Source organism: Pseudonaja textilis, chromosome Z, assembly GCF_049901715.1.
Source record: "Pseudonaja textilis isolate UNSWEBS1 chromosome Z, rPseTex1.2, whole genome shotgun sequence".
NCBI classification, from domain to species: domain Eukaryota; kingdom Metazoa; phylum Chordata; class Lepidosauria; order Squamata; family Elapidae; genus Pseudonaja; species Pseudonaja textilis.
The window spans coordinates 17,659,919-17,672,667 of NC_142008.1; the positions used below are offsets into that span (position 1 = coordinate 17,659,919).

The following is a 12,749-nucleotide window of genomic DNA, read 5'->3' on the forward strand; positions in this document are numbered from 1 at the left end:
TTGAAAGATATTTTTCTCCTTAAGACTGACCAGAGATGGAAGTTTTTAATTTTTTGACTGTTGTTTTTTCATACTTTATTTTCAACATACAAAATTCACAATGGCCGCAACCAGTGAAAAGGTAGATAAAATATATAAAGCATGCATGTATTATTATGGGTATATGCATATTATAATACATGCATGTATTATGGATATATGCATATTATAATACATGCTTTCTTTAAAAAAAGAAAAGAAAATGTTTCAAGTTTTGTTTTTAGTCAGTGATCTTATCTGAAACTCAAGGATTTCTTTTTCAGCTTGGAGTGTTTTAACATTTGTTCAAGTTGTGCCGAAGTTCACAATTTCCTCAGAAGAGATTGTACTCTTCTACAGAACAGTTTTGATTTCCCCTTCTCCTCCCCATTTTTCAGAGACACGACAGTTGCTCTTACAAATGAGAAAAACAAATTCCTGCACTTGGTCTTCTATCATCTAAGTCTGAAAAAAGCAGGGGGGGCGGGGATACTGGCGAGTGAATGAATCTGTTATGTGAAAGGAAAAGATCAGAACAGAATAACTATGCAAATAATTGCATTTTTAAAAAAATTAAATAGTGCTAAACTAATTTACACCCTGTTGAATTAAACTGAAATCTCTTGGAAAACAGAAGAAAACTACATTTAGGAGAGAAAGGGAAACAAAGGGGTGAGGGAGAGGGAGGGAGAGGAACAAATATATTCAGAAAAACTATCCCAGGAGAACGGAAAAGGTAAAGGCCAGAGAGAGACCAAGATTTAAAATCTCAGAGTAGAATTTTGCAACAAATTTAAAAAGGGTAAGACAGGTCAAACAGTTTAAGAGGCTGAAGGAAAAAACAAATATGTATCAAATATAAGGCAGTAGAAGAAACTGACATACACTCAAGCAGTCAAACGAAAGTAGCAATATGCTTGCAATATGTAAATTGCAGTTTGGCAAATGCATGAATTTGCTGTAGCAAACATCATTGACATTTTTTTTTTAAAAAAATGGATTATTAGCTTTTGTGACCTAAATATTGGGGGCCACAAAATTAAGAGAGGAGAAAAAGTAGGAAGGCTGGAAATAATTTCAGATGCTCTATTAAATTGGACCAAAATCAATAGAACTATAACTAAACTTTGTACAGTTTAAAATTGTCTTCCATTTAGAATTCCATTATTATGTGACTGATATTTTGGAGTTTATACACAGAGCAAGGTAAACTTCCTGACTATAAAGAAAAAGCCATGACATTTTTTATTGGGAAGGAACTTAAAGAAGTAGGTAGGTATAAAGCCTTATATCATAGTACCAGTAATGATTTCAATCACTACATTTGTTTCTTTTAGAAATGGAAAATATGTTAAAAATTTTAAACAGCCTAATTATAGGGAAAAGAAAACAGCTGGATGCAATTTTCATACTCGCACCTGTAGCCTGTATTTATCCATTAGCTTAAGACCTTATTATCTATATCTTCCAGACACCCATGTCACCCACTTTCTGCATATCCAAGTTGTTCATTCGTTGAATAGATAAGGTCGCCTGTGTTCAGTCCACACCCTCCGTACTGAATAACAATTGCTTTCACTTGTGTCCCTTAATCCACCCTCCATTAAATGTTTTGGATCAATCCAGTCTAATTTATTTCAGTTTGTAGATTAGTAGTCATAGGAAGTCATCTTCTCCTATAGTGCAGTTACTGAAAAAGCTGAATGTGAAATGGGCCTGCCGTAAAGTAAAACGAAGCAGCTGACAATTACTTTAGTGTTGTAAAAGGGCAGGAAACTGTTACTCATATAACTGGTTATGATTGCATTTTTGTAGTCACGAGAGAGGCACTCGTGGGATTTTCTGTCTCAAGGATCAAAATCTGATCAGCTTTCATTGCTGTAAACTTTGTCTTGAAAGAGTTGATCCTGTGCACCCTTCTGGATCAGGTCAGGCCCTCCCATTACACATAGCTAGTCCTTCCTTTCACTAGCTCAGACGTAGACTTAGAACAACTTTATTATCTCTTTGAATGTATACTAATCGGTATACATTAAAATGAAATTTCATTACATACAGCTCTCAAAGGGTCACCACCTCCAATATATAATACATACATACATACACACACACATACATACATACATACATACACAAACACATACATACATACATACAAACACACACATACATACATACATACATACATACATACTAAATTATGCATATACCCACCTATATTATATGACATGGACAAACAACACAATCTAGTTTGGAAGTATAGATGTACATGACGAGAAAAATGAATCTTGCATGTTTACCAGTTGGATGGCATAGGAAACAAAAATGTTAGAGAATCTGGTTTTGTCTGGCACCAAGTTGTTAAAAGATTCAGATGGGACTTTCCAAACTCTTTGATTCTGGAGGAAATATAATAAATGTCACCTACCACTTTCCTGGGTATCCAGAAATATTTGAACACTTAAAGCTCTTGGTTTGTGATTCAGAGATTTATTTATAAGACTGCTGATTTTGGGACATCAAACATATACATTCAAATTGCAGGAATGAGTCACATTTGTAGGAGGTAATTACTACCAGAAAGCAGATCTAACTCTTGTAGGTTCCTCTTTTAAAATGTCCACTTAAAAGCAGCATGTTCTAAAAATAGCACGCTTTGTTATGCATTCAGTGTAATTCAGTTCTACTGTGCAGTGTGGTTTCATGTACCTAATCTGTGGAGGTTTAGGCCTGTGATTGAGGGCACATGTAGGCTTATGGCCAATAAGCCCCAGGTCATTTCTGGCATGCTAGTACTCAAATGCACTTGTTGAAATTACAAAAGCAAAAGGCTCCAATGATGTCCCAATGGCAGAACCTAACATTTACAAACCTGTAATTTATGTAGTACAATTCCTGGAAATATTTTGCAAAGCTCAAACGTAAAACCAAATTGGTTGTTTGCTGTTTGAAAAGACCAAAAATTATATATGATTGAGATCTTGCTGTTAGAGTACATTTCAGATATCCTCGATAATTTGTGTTAACATGAAATTAATCTGGAGCAATTTTAGATAACTTTCTGTTTCTAAAATGCAGGTAAAAAACTTTGTTAAATGTCCCTGTTGTGATTGGGTAATGGCGTTTGGGTTTCATTACCCAAAGGAAAATTAATTCTGAGTAATTGACCTAGGTTTGGGAAGCCCTGTTCCATGCAGAGAGGGGCCATTCTCACAAATAATCTAAGGGGTCATTGCTGCTCTCTAAGCTTGCTTGTTTTCTTGCAGATATTTCATTACCCTAACTAGGTAACATCATCAGTACTAGTAAGAACTGTTTGCTATCAGTTTATATTCTGGTGACTAGCTTGTCTGGGTGAATGGAGGCACTCTTAGAAATTCTTTGGTCGGGTTGTTTATTGATGGTTCTTTGGCAATTTCTTGATTGGGGTATTGCTTACTTGATTTTGATCTCAAGTTAACCTTGGAGTTAATATATGCTGATCTGGGTGCTGATTACTGATGGAGTGGTGCTGGACTCTTTTGGTTCTCTTTTGGGCTGGTTGATTGTCTCTTTTGCATAGTCTATAGATATTGTTATTGTCTATGTGTCTATTGATGGCTGATTTGTCAGAATGTCAGGCTTCTAAATATTCCCTAGCATTTTTGGACTTGGCCTTATTCTGGATCACAAATAATCTGTTGAAGGTAATAGATTAGATGTGGGCATGGCCAATGCCAAAATAGATGGGAAGTGGAGAAGTCTATTATTCATATGTACCTCAATATAGCACAAATATGACCTGATAACGTTTTATTTGGTTTTTTGGGTTTGCAGGGCCTCTATGATGTTATGTATAGCAGTAGACTGACACAGACTTCAATTATTGTTAACTGTGCTGGCATTTTAGGGTTTTCATCCTTGTGTATACATCATAGAAAGGCAGTCTCAAGCTATATAGGTTCCTCATAGCCTTGCAGTGAAACTTACAAATTAAAGAAAAAATGCATGGATTTATTTTTCTTATACTGGTAGTGCTCGACCTATGACCATAACTGTATCAGAATTGCTGTTGCTAAATGAGGCAGCTGTTAAGTGAATCATGCTAAATTTTACAATCTTTTTTTGCCCCAGATGTTAAGCACTGCATTTATTAAGTGAATCACATGGTCATTAAACAAATCCAGCTTTTCCCCATTGACTTTGCTTGTTGGAAATTGGTTGGGAAGGTTGTAAATGACAATCACATTACCCGAGGATGCTGCAACCATCGTGAGTACATGCAGGGTGTCAAAAGGAAAAGGAACAGAATTTATTTATTAGTTATTTATTATTAAATGTATATGCCACCCATCTCACTATCCAAAGCCATTTTGGGGTTTGGTTGTCTTTTGCCTGTGGGAGATTCATGCAATTAACTCATGTGTTCTCAATCCCACTTGTTCAGTGAAAGAATCTTTCAGATGACTCAGTACTATCATCCTTGGTTCTTTTCTTCCTGTTGCTGCAAACTGCAGTGGTTTTGGTTGTTGTTGTTTTTTTTAAATATTTTACTAATGGGGAAGTTCCATTTATACCAATGGCTGGCATGACAGAAATTGCCTGAGCTTTGCTCCAGTTGTTCAGATGGGGTGATGTGTGCAGCCATTGGTCAACTACTTTGCAAGAGTATCTGCTTCCTACTTTTTTAAAAGAAAGCTCACAGAAACAATCTATTGAAGAAATGTCTTTTTGAAATCAGCGTTATGGCTAATTGGTAAAAATAGGTGGAAGCAGTGGAAATGGTATCAATTAGTCTGGGGAGGCAAGGAATTTTCAGGTCCCATTCCCTAAGAAGATACATCTGGCAGGACCCAGAAGCATGGCCTTCTTTGTGATGGCTCCCTTTGTTTGGAATATCATCCCTTCAGAAATTAGATTGGCGCCCACTTTGATACTGTTTCCTAAGAACCACTTTGATACTGTTTCCCATGTTTTGCTAGCAGGTCTGGGGAACCCAGAGTCAGATGGAGCCCATCAAACGGCTTGTTTGACTGTGTGTTGTCACCAGGGAAGGTTGTTATTGGTTTTTAAATTTTTATTCCCCACCCCCCACTACTGTGTTTTTACTCTTTGTAAGCTGCTTAGAGTCTCTGTGAGTGATAGGCAGCTATATAAGTTTTCTAAATAAACAAACAACACTGGGAAGGATGCAGCTTTGGGGTAGTTGGAGAAAATCCATATTATACCAGTAATGTGTCCTATAAGAGACAATAAAATCTTATTACTCAGAAAGCCTGATTGCTCAGGATAATCTGAAGACTAGTGTCTGAATGACTTGTCCGCTCTAATATCGGAGTTATTTGTCTGAAGTTGTGTAGAGCTTTTTTTCACCACAGAGACATCTTCCTAAAACAGCTGACAGAAGTAGAGAATACAGAATACATTGTGTTAACAAAACATGGGAAAGGAAAAAAAATCACAAGCATTCTTGGAAATTCTGCTCTCAAGTGAAAAAATGTGGGGTAAGACCATTGATATACCTTCATTGAAGAGGTGAAGAAGGAGAAAGCCATATTTATTTTGGTTATTTTAATCATCTTTTAACATCTCCCAAAATTGATTTTTTTTGTTTTTTTTCATTTGTCCATGTGCTGGCTAAAGTAAGAAACTGTCTTTATTTTTGAGTGGGTAGAAAGGGAAAGGTTTTAGTGCCCTCCAATGGAACAGGTCTGAGCTCTCTTGTGTTTGGTTTTCATGCTCTAACAAGAGCGCATTGATTTTGGCACACATGTAAAGATAAAGATTGGATATTTAAGTTTTTCTTTTTGATTACCTTGGCTATCCAAGCCCATCACGGGGGAATAAATTTAATCTCATATCTCTCACCTTTTACTTGGGGAAAATAAACCAAAAATGAGAGGACCTGTAAAATATTATTTCTGCTTTCCTTGTTCATGTTCTCAGGATGGTTGTTATTTTAATGTTGCTAAAACCAGTATTACATATGTATAACTTGTGTGTGAAAAGGAGCTTCTTAGGGTCTGCCCGTTCTATTATTTCAGGATTATTTGTATGAAATACAATGTTTTGGAGAATCTGAAACGTGTCTTTTCTCCCATGCTATGGTTATGTTTGTCTTGTAAGAAGGAATGTCTTCAGCTACCTAGTTTTCAAGCAATAATCTTCCAATGGTGGAAAACGAGTCTGAAGTCCTCATCATCCCACTGACATGGAAGTAAGGCTCATTAAGTTCAATGGGTCTTACTTACTCTGAGTAAACATGCAGAAAGTTCAGCTGTAAAAACCCTGTGTTGGGGTAATGAACCCTGTAAATGACAAAAAGGAGAAACATTTTAGTTAAGGTATCTCTGTTTTATGCAGTTAAGGTAAGGCCTTAAAAGGATTGTTATAGAAATTGTTACAGCAACTATGACTTAAAGACATCTTCAACTTTTGAAAACCTGTTTGGTGGCACAGTTAAGGCATCAGCTGAAAACCAGATGGTGAATTCTAATCTCATCTGAGGCACAATGGTCCACAATGGTTGTTAACCATGGTCTAGTCCAGTGGATGGCTAACCTTTTCGGCACTGAGTGCCCAAAGTTTGTGTTTGCCCAAAACAACTCTCCAAAATGCAATGTGTGTGCCTCTCCGCAGATGTGCCCTGCCCCATGCATGAGCCCCACCCCTGCATATGCATGCGTGTCCCCATGCATGTATCTCACCCTCCATGCATGTACGCACATCCCCTGCATGTGCCTGCACATGCATGTGAGTCCGCCGATTGCACCTTGCCCCCCCATGCATGCATGGCAGAGACCTGAAAACAAGCTGGCTGGCAGGAGGCGCACGCAGGGATGGGATTCTACCAGTTCACACCTATTTGCTAGAACCGGTTGTTAACATTCTAAGCAGTTCGGAGAACCAGTTGTTAGAAGAAATAACTGGCCTAATCCTGTAAGGAAGGAAGGAAGGAAACATTCTGGTGTTGCTTACAGAAACTGCCTCTCCATTAACCCTTATTACATTCTTGGCAGGACTAGACTTCCTGTCTCAGGAATGTCTCTGGAGTTTTTTTTCCCCTCCTTTGCTGGTACTTTACTTGTGTGGAGTGACCATTCAAAGTTACAATGGCACTGAAAAAAGTGACTTATGACCGTTTTTCACACTTATGACTGTTGCAGCATCCCCACAATCATGAGAGGCCAGGCGAGGAGATGCCTGCCTCGATGTGAGTGATATTGAATTGGCCACACCCTGCCAATAACATGACCACCAAGCCATGCCCACCCAGTCACATGACCACCAAGCCACGCCCACCAACTAAGCCATGCCCACAGAACCGATTGTTAAAAAAATTGAATACCACCCCTGGGCGTAGGCACATGCACGATGGAGCTGAGCTGGGCGATGGCTTATGTGCCTGCAGAGAGAGCTCTGCATGCCACCTCTGGCACACGTACCATAGGTTCACCATCACGGATCTACCATCGCCATCAGTCTCTCTTAGCCTTAGAAGAAAGCTGGATCAAACCATGTCCAAATTCTTATGGAGAAAACTTAAAGGACTATTCCTTGTAGTTGCCAGTGGTGAGGACTTGAAGGCTCTCCTACACAAAATTTCATCTCTGTTATTAACAGTAACGGAGTATTTGATTGTATTTTGATTACAATGTAGTCATTACAAGCTGCTTAATATAACATTCAGAAGGAAACAGTTGTATTATGTAATATTTTTTGGAAAATCGTACATGAAGAACCTGGATTACAGATTAAGTTTATAATTAATAACAGCAATTTGGATTGTATTTCATATATATATATACATGTCTACACTGGGACACTCAGGGCTCAGGTGGGTCCATTTCTCTTCACCATTTGGTAGAAGGGAAGCTCAGCAAATCTGCAGATGACACAATGCTGGATGAGTTGCTAAGATCTCAGGAGGCAGACTCCAGGGCCGAAGAATCTTGCTAGCCTTGAACACTGTGGCCTATTCAATAAAATGCTGTTCAGTGTTAGGTTCTCCTTGAAGCTGGAAAAAACCAGATGCACAAGTACAAGATAAGCAGCCTGTGGCTTGGCAGGCAGTAGTACTTGCAAGAACCATATGGCTATCTTAGTAGTCCACAGATTACGCATCAGTCAATAGTGCATTGTAGCTGCCAAAAAAAAAAAAAAAAAAGCTCATGTAATGTTGCTCTGCATCAATAGAGGTATAATGTCAAATCACAGGAAATTGTATTTCGTCTCTACACCATACTGGTAAGACCACCTCTGAGATACTGTGTCTAATGTTGGTCATCGTGCAGGAAGAATGCTGAGGAAATAGAAGGCAAAGAAGAGCAAGGAAGATTCTGAGGAACTTGGTGGCTAAACCCTATGAAGGATTACTAACAGAACTATATATGTTTAGCCTAAAGAAGAGAAGGCTAAGCAGACACATCCTTAGCAGTTTTTCAATAATCAAAGGACTGGCACGGAGAAGAGTGTATTACCAGTGGTGGGATTCAATTTTTTTTTACTACCGGTTCTGTGGGCATGGCTTGATGGGTGTGGTTCAGTGGGCATGGCAGGGGAAAGATACTGTAAAATCCCCATTCCCTCCCCACCCCACTAACCTGCTTTCCAGCTCTGCTCTCCTATACAGGTCAACAAAAGAAGTCTCAGCTGATCAGCTGGGATTCGGGAGGCAGAGAATAGGTGAGGGCGGGACCAGTCAGAGCTGGTATTTACCGATTCTCTGAACTACTCAAAATTTCAGCTACCGGTTCCCCAGAACTGGTCAGAACCTGCTGAATAACCACCTCTGGGTATTATAGGTAGTTTAATGATTCTAAGTGGGGTGGGGTGACAGGTGTACGATGCAGGCATAAGTGTGGACAGGCTGCCAAGTGACCAAATTTCGATCATACAAGCATATGGAAATTGTAACACCTGTACTTTGAAGACCAGCTGTAACTACCATTTGTTAATAACTGGTTACTTCAGATAAGGAAAACATTTCCTGACAGGAAAACTAGTAAGCAAAGAAAACTAGTAAGCTTATTTCCTGGAGATGTGGTGCTCCATCATTAGAGATTTTCAAATAAAGTCACCTCTTATACTGCTCCAGTATCACTGATAGGAATCACCGCCCTATATATCTTCACTGAAAGGAAATTGGGAGCGTCCCAGTTAAAGTGTGATCAGCCATGATAGTGGTAGTGAGGGAGGGATAAGCGAAAAAGTACGGTTTCTTTTTTCTACTTACAGAGGGAGAAGATGCTAAGCCCCTTTCTTAGGATTTAGAAATGCATAAAACATCTGAAGGATCTGCAAGCCTTCTTTGTGATTAAAAAGAAAAGCTATTTGCAATAAATAAACTGGAAAGTTATTATGAATCAATATAGCAAGAGACTGAATGTATACACACACACACACACACACACACACACACACACACACACACACACACACACACACGCTCAAATGCATCTAGAAGTGGAATTTACTAGAGTCTTAGGAGAACAGAGACAGGAAATTAAATCAAAATATTGCCATCCCTTAATACAGTATCCAAATAAGATCTACAGTACCTGGGCCAATAGCTTCATTATCAATGGGACTTTCGTGGGTGTGTTTGCTTAGCCTCACCTGTGGATCTTTTCAACATTCTGAGAGGCCCAGTGATAAAATCTACTCCTGGTTCCCAATTTAAATCGTGTATTATCACCTTTTTCTTCATTGAAGCTCAGTAACCAGTTTCAGGGAAATGGGAAATACTGAAATAAAGCATATTCTCACTACCTTTATGTTGATAACTTGAATAAAGCATTTTGATCCAGCTGACCATTTCAAAAATTGGATTCTACTTCAAATGCCCCTCTCCATTTAGAGAAGGTTGGCAGTTGTAGAAGTGATTTTTTTGGGGGGATGGGGTACTCTACCACAGTACATGCACAAAATCTAAATGTTACTCACCTGGCAATATCTGAAGTTCTCCCATAGTGTCTCCGTCCCATTCTCCTAATTATTTGTACCAAAGGTAGCTTTCCATCGCAGTCTGCGCTTTCAAAGAATCGAGGAAACGGAATCCTGCATCAACTTGGTATTGTTTTTCATAGGCTCCTAGAATTCAATTCAGTACTTTAGTTAGGAAATGCCCTTTACAGAGCAGAATTATTCTTCCCTCTTCAGGTTACTTCCTATTATTCCCAGAATGGAAGGATCTTCTTTCACAACCTCGGATTCCCTGCTGGGAAAGTTTGAGCCATTTTCCACTCTTAAATAAAAGCCTCATAGGCTGTGCCTCAAAATTTGCTCCTAATTCATACCAGGTTTTCCATCTCAAGTTCCCATTCTGTTTCCTCCAAGACTTCTTCTCTCTATTGGGCCACACCCTTTCCTTTGAATTCCTCAATTCTCTGGCCATGCTCCTTCCTAGGACACAGAGACTTTCTTGGATTCTTTTTATTTCTTAAATTTACTTTTCCACTGTTGCCTTCTGGATAGAATAGAATAGAATAACAGAGTTGGAAGGGACCTTGAGGGTCTTCTACTCCAACTCCCAGCTCAAGCAGTAGACCTTGTATCATTTCAAACAAATGGTTGTCTAACTTCTTAAAAACCTCTCATGATGAAGGACCCACAACCTCTGGTGGCAAGCTGTTCCACTGGTTAATCGTCCTCATTGTTAGGACGTTTCTCCTTAATTCTAGGCTGCTTCTCTTCTTGACTAGCCTTCCTGCTTACTTTCTCCCCTTCTTTCCCACCAACAGTATTCCTTTCCAGTGTTCTCCCATTAAGGTACATGGAAAAACCATCCACTCAGTCATACAATGTCAGCTCTACCTTGATGGCCATTCATGTGTTTTATTTGACTCATACCTTCATGACAACCTCCATAACGGACTTGGATAGAAGTTTCCTGGCTACTAGCAACCACAGTGACTGATCTTGAGAACACAATCCAGCACTTCTCTAGGTTTAAAATATTACAGTAACAAAGGAAAGAAAAATTCATCTTTCCTTGAAGATTGATATGGGACCTGCCATTTAACATCTTTCATAAAGAAATGAATACTTTGTAGTTCGGGAGGAAAGTTTGTTAACTTACGGTAGCCCAAACCAGTGGTGGGTTTCAATTTTTTTTGCCACCGGTTCTGTGGGCATGGCTTGGTAGGCACACTTTGCTACTGACCTCCTGCAACCCTGCACTCTCCCTGTGTCTTCAACAGCTGATGCACGGCAATCCGCTGTGCTGCGCAAAGCAGCTGAGATTGAAAAGCAGGAAATAAAAGTCAGTATAAAGCTGGGTGGGCCTAGCAGCTGATCATCGGAGTGAACGGTTTGCTCACAGGTGATCATCAGACGAAGCAAGCCAAACCAGAAGAATACCACAACTGGCCCAAACACTGAAGGAGTCAAGTAGTATTTTTAAAATTCACTAGTTTTAAAGGCATAAGCTTTTGTGAGCTGAAAGCTGACAAATTTGCACCTTTTAATACATTTTGTAAGATTGAATAGATGCTACCAGATGCCTCAGATATTGTTTTTTCTTAGAATATTCTTTTTCTTACTTTAAATTTATTTTATGGTAATTGATAGGATTACATTTATAAATCAGGGTGACTTTTTAGGTTTGTTTTCATAATGGTTCCATATATATATATATAAATGTGTCTCTGTTTTTCTTCTGTAAGCTGCCTTGGGAAGATATCTGTCTTCAAGGAGATTTCAAATACATAAATAAAGATTGGCCAAAATTAATTGCCTCTAAGAATTTTCTCAAAGTAATTTGTTTGAAAACAACATTCCAGTCTCTCAAAGATATCAAGGTTAACTCTCACTGGTCTGATATAGCACTTTTGTTTTGACTATCCAGGCCTGCAAAGATTCAGTATTCCTGAATAAAACAAATGTTTGTTTTTGAAACGAGTCCCTTGTAGAGACAGTGCAAGGACAAAAATATTTCAAAAATCTCCATTTTATTTTGGAGAATTGGAGAAACCCACAGCTTATCTTTTTAAATGATTTAGTCAAAACAGCATTATGAGCAAATAGCCATTGTTGATATTTTCTTCATAATGATCTTTCCAGAAAAATTAAGACAGACCAAACAAATGTGAGCCATCTCTGGAAACTGATTGCTGTTGTGTTTTTGTTAAAATCCGGGGTGCCTTTTACCTGCCTTATTATGGCAGAGAGTTAGAATGGCTAAGAACGCTATCTTTTTCTTGTAGCTTCTTCTGTTTTTGGCCTTGCTGGGAATTTGGCTTTGGTTGTGAGCCAACGTGAGTTAGAAGTGGGAAATGGAAGAACTTTTACAGCTGTTCTTGAGTCAGAGAATGTTTCCATGTTTTAAATCAGTTACTAAAAAGGAATTTTCAAAACAAAAAGAAAACAAGATAGAAAAAGAGAATCTCACAAGGGCTGGTTTGTGAATTAAATAGGCTTGGTTACAAATCATAAAGTTTATTCAGAAATAATGTATTATTACAAAGGACGCGTCAGTCCTGAGAAAGCCGAAACTGAGCAATCCCTATGGACTCCTGAACCTTATTTGGCCACACAAGCTGGCAGATTTCTTATACAGCAATGGATCAGGGTTAACTTCCTGCCTTCAAATCGGAGAAAATAAACTATGGTTGCCTGGATTTCTGAAATAATTAAGAATAACTACAGATACTTTCTGAATCATTAGGAGAGACAGACAGGATTTGCAAAATAAAACATTCATGGCAAGGCTGTGACTTTTTGGAACTTTTAGAAGGGATAGCTTAATTATA

General features: G+C 38.6%; 1 long non-coding RNA gene across 2 annotated transcripts; it reads right to left on the minus strand.

Moving 5' to 3' along the window:
* Positions 1-2,127: 2,127 nt before the first annotated feature.
* LOC148123919 (uncharacterized) lies at positions 2,128-10,406 on the minus strand. Of its 2 annotated transcripts, XR_015740472.1 has the most exons (4): positions 9,943-10,406; positions 7,855-8,014; positions 6,249-6,305; positions 2,128-5,394 (listed from the first exon to the last, which is right to left on the minus strand). It is a non-coding gene; the product is annotated as an uncharacterized LOC148123919 (long non-coding RNA). The 2 variants fall into 2 exon arrangements; XR_015740473.1 differs by lacking the exon at positions 7,855-8,014 and having other exon boundaries at positions 2,129-5,394.
* Between the last annotated feature and the right edge of the window lie 2,343 nt (positions 10,407-12,749).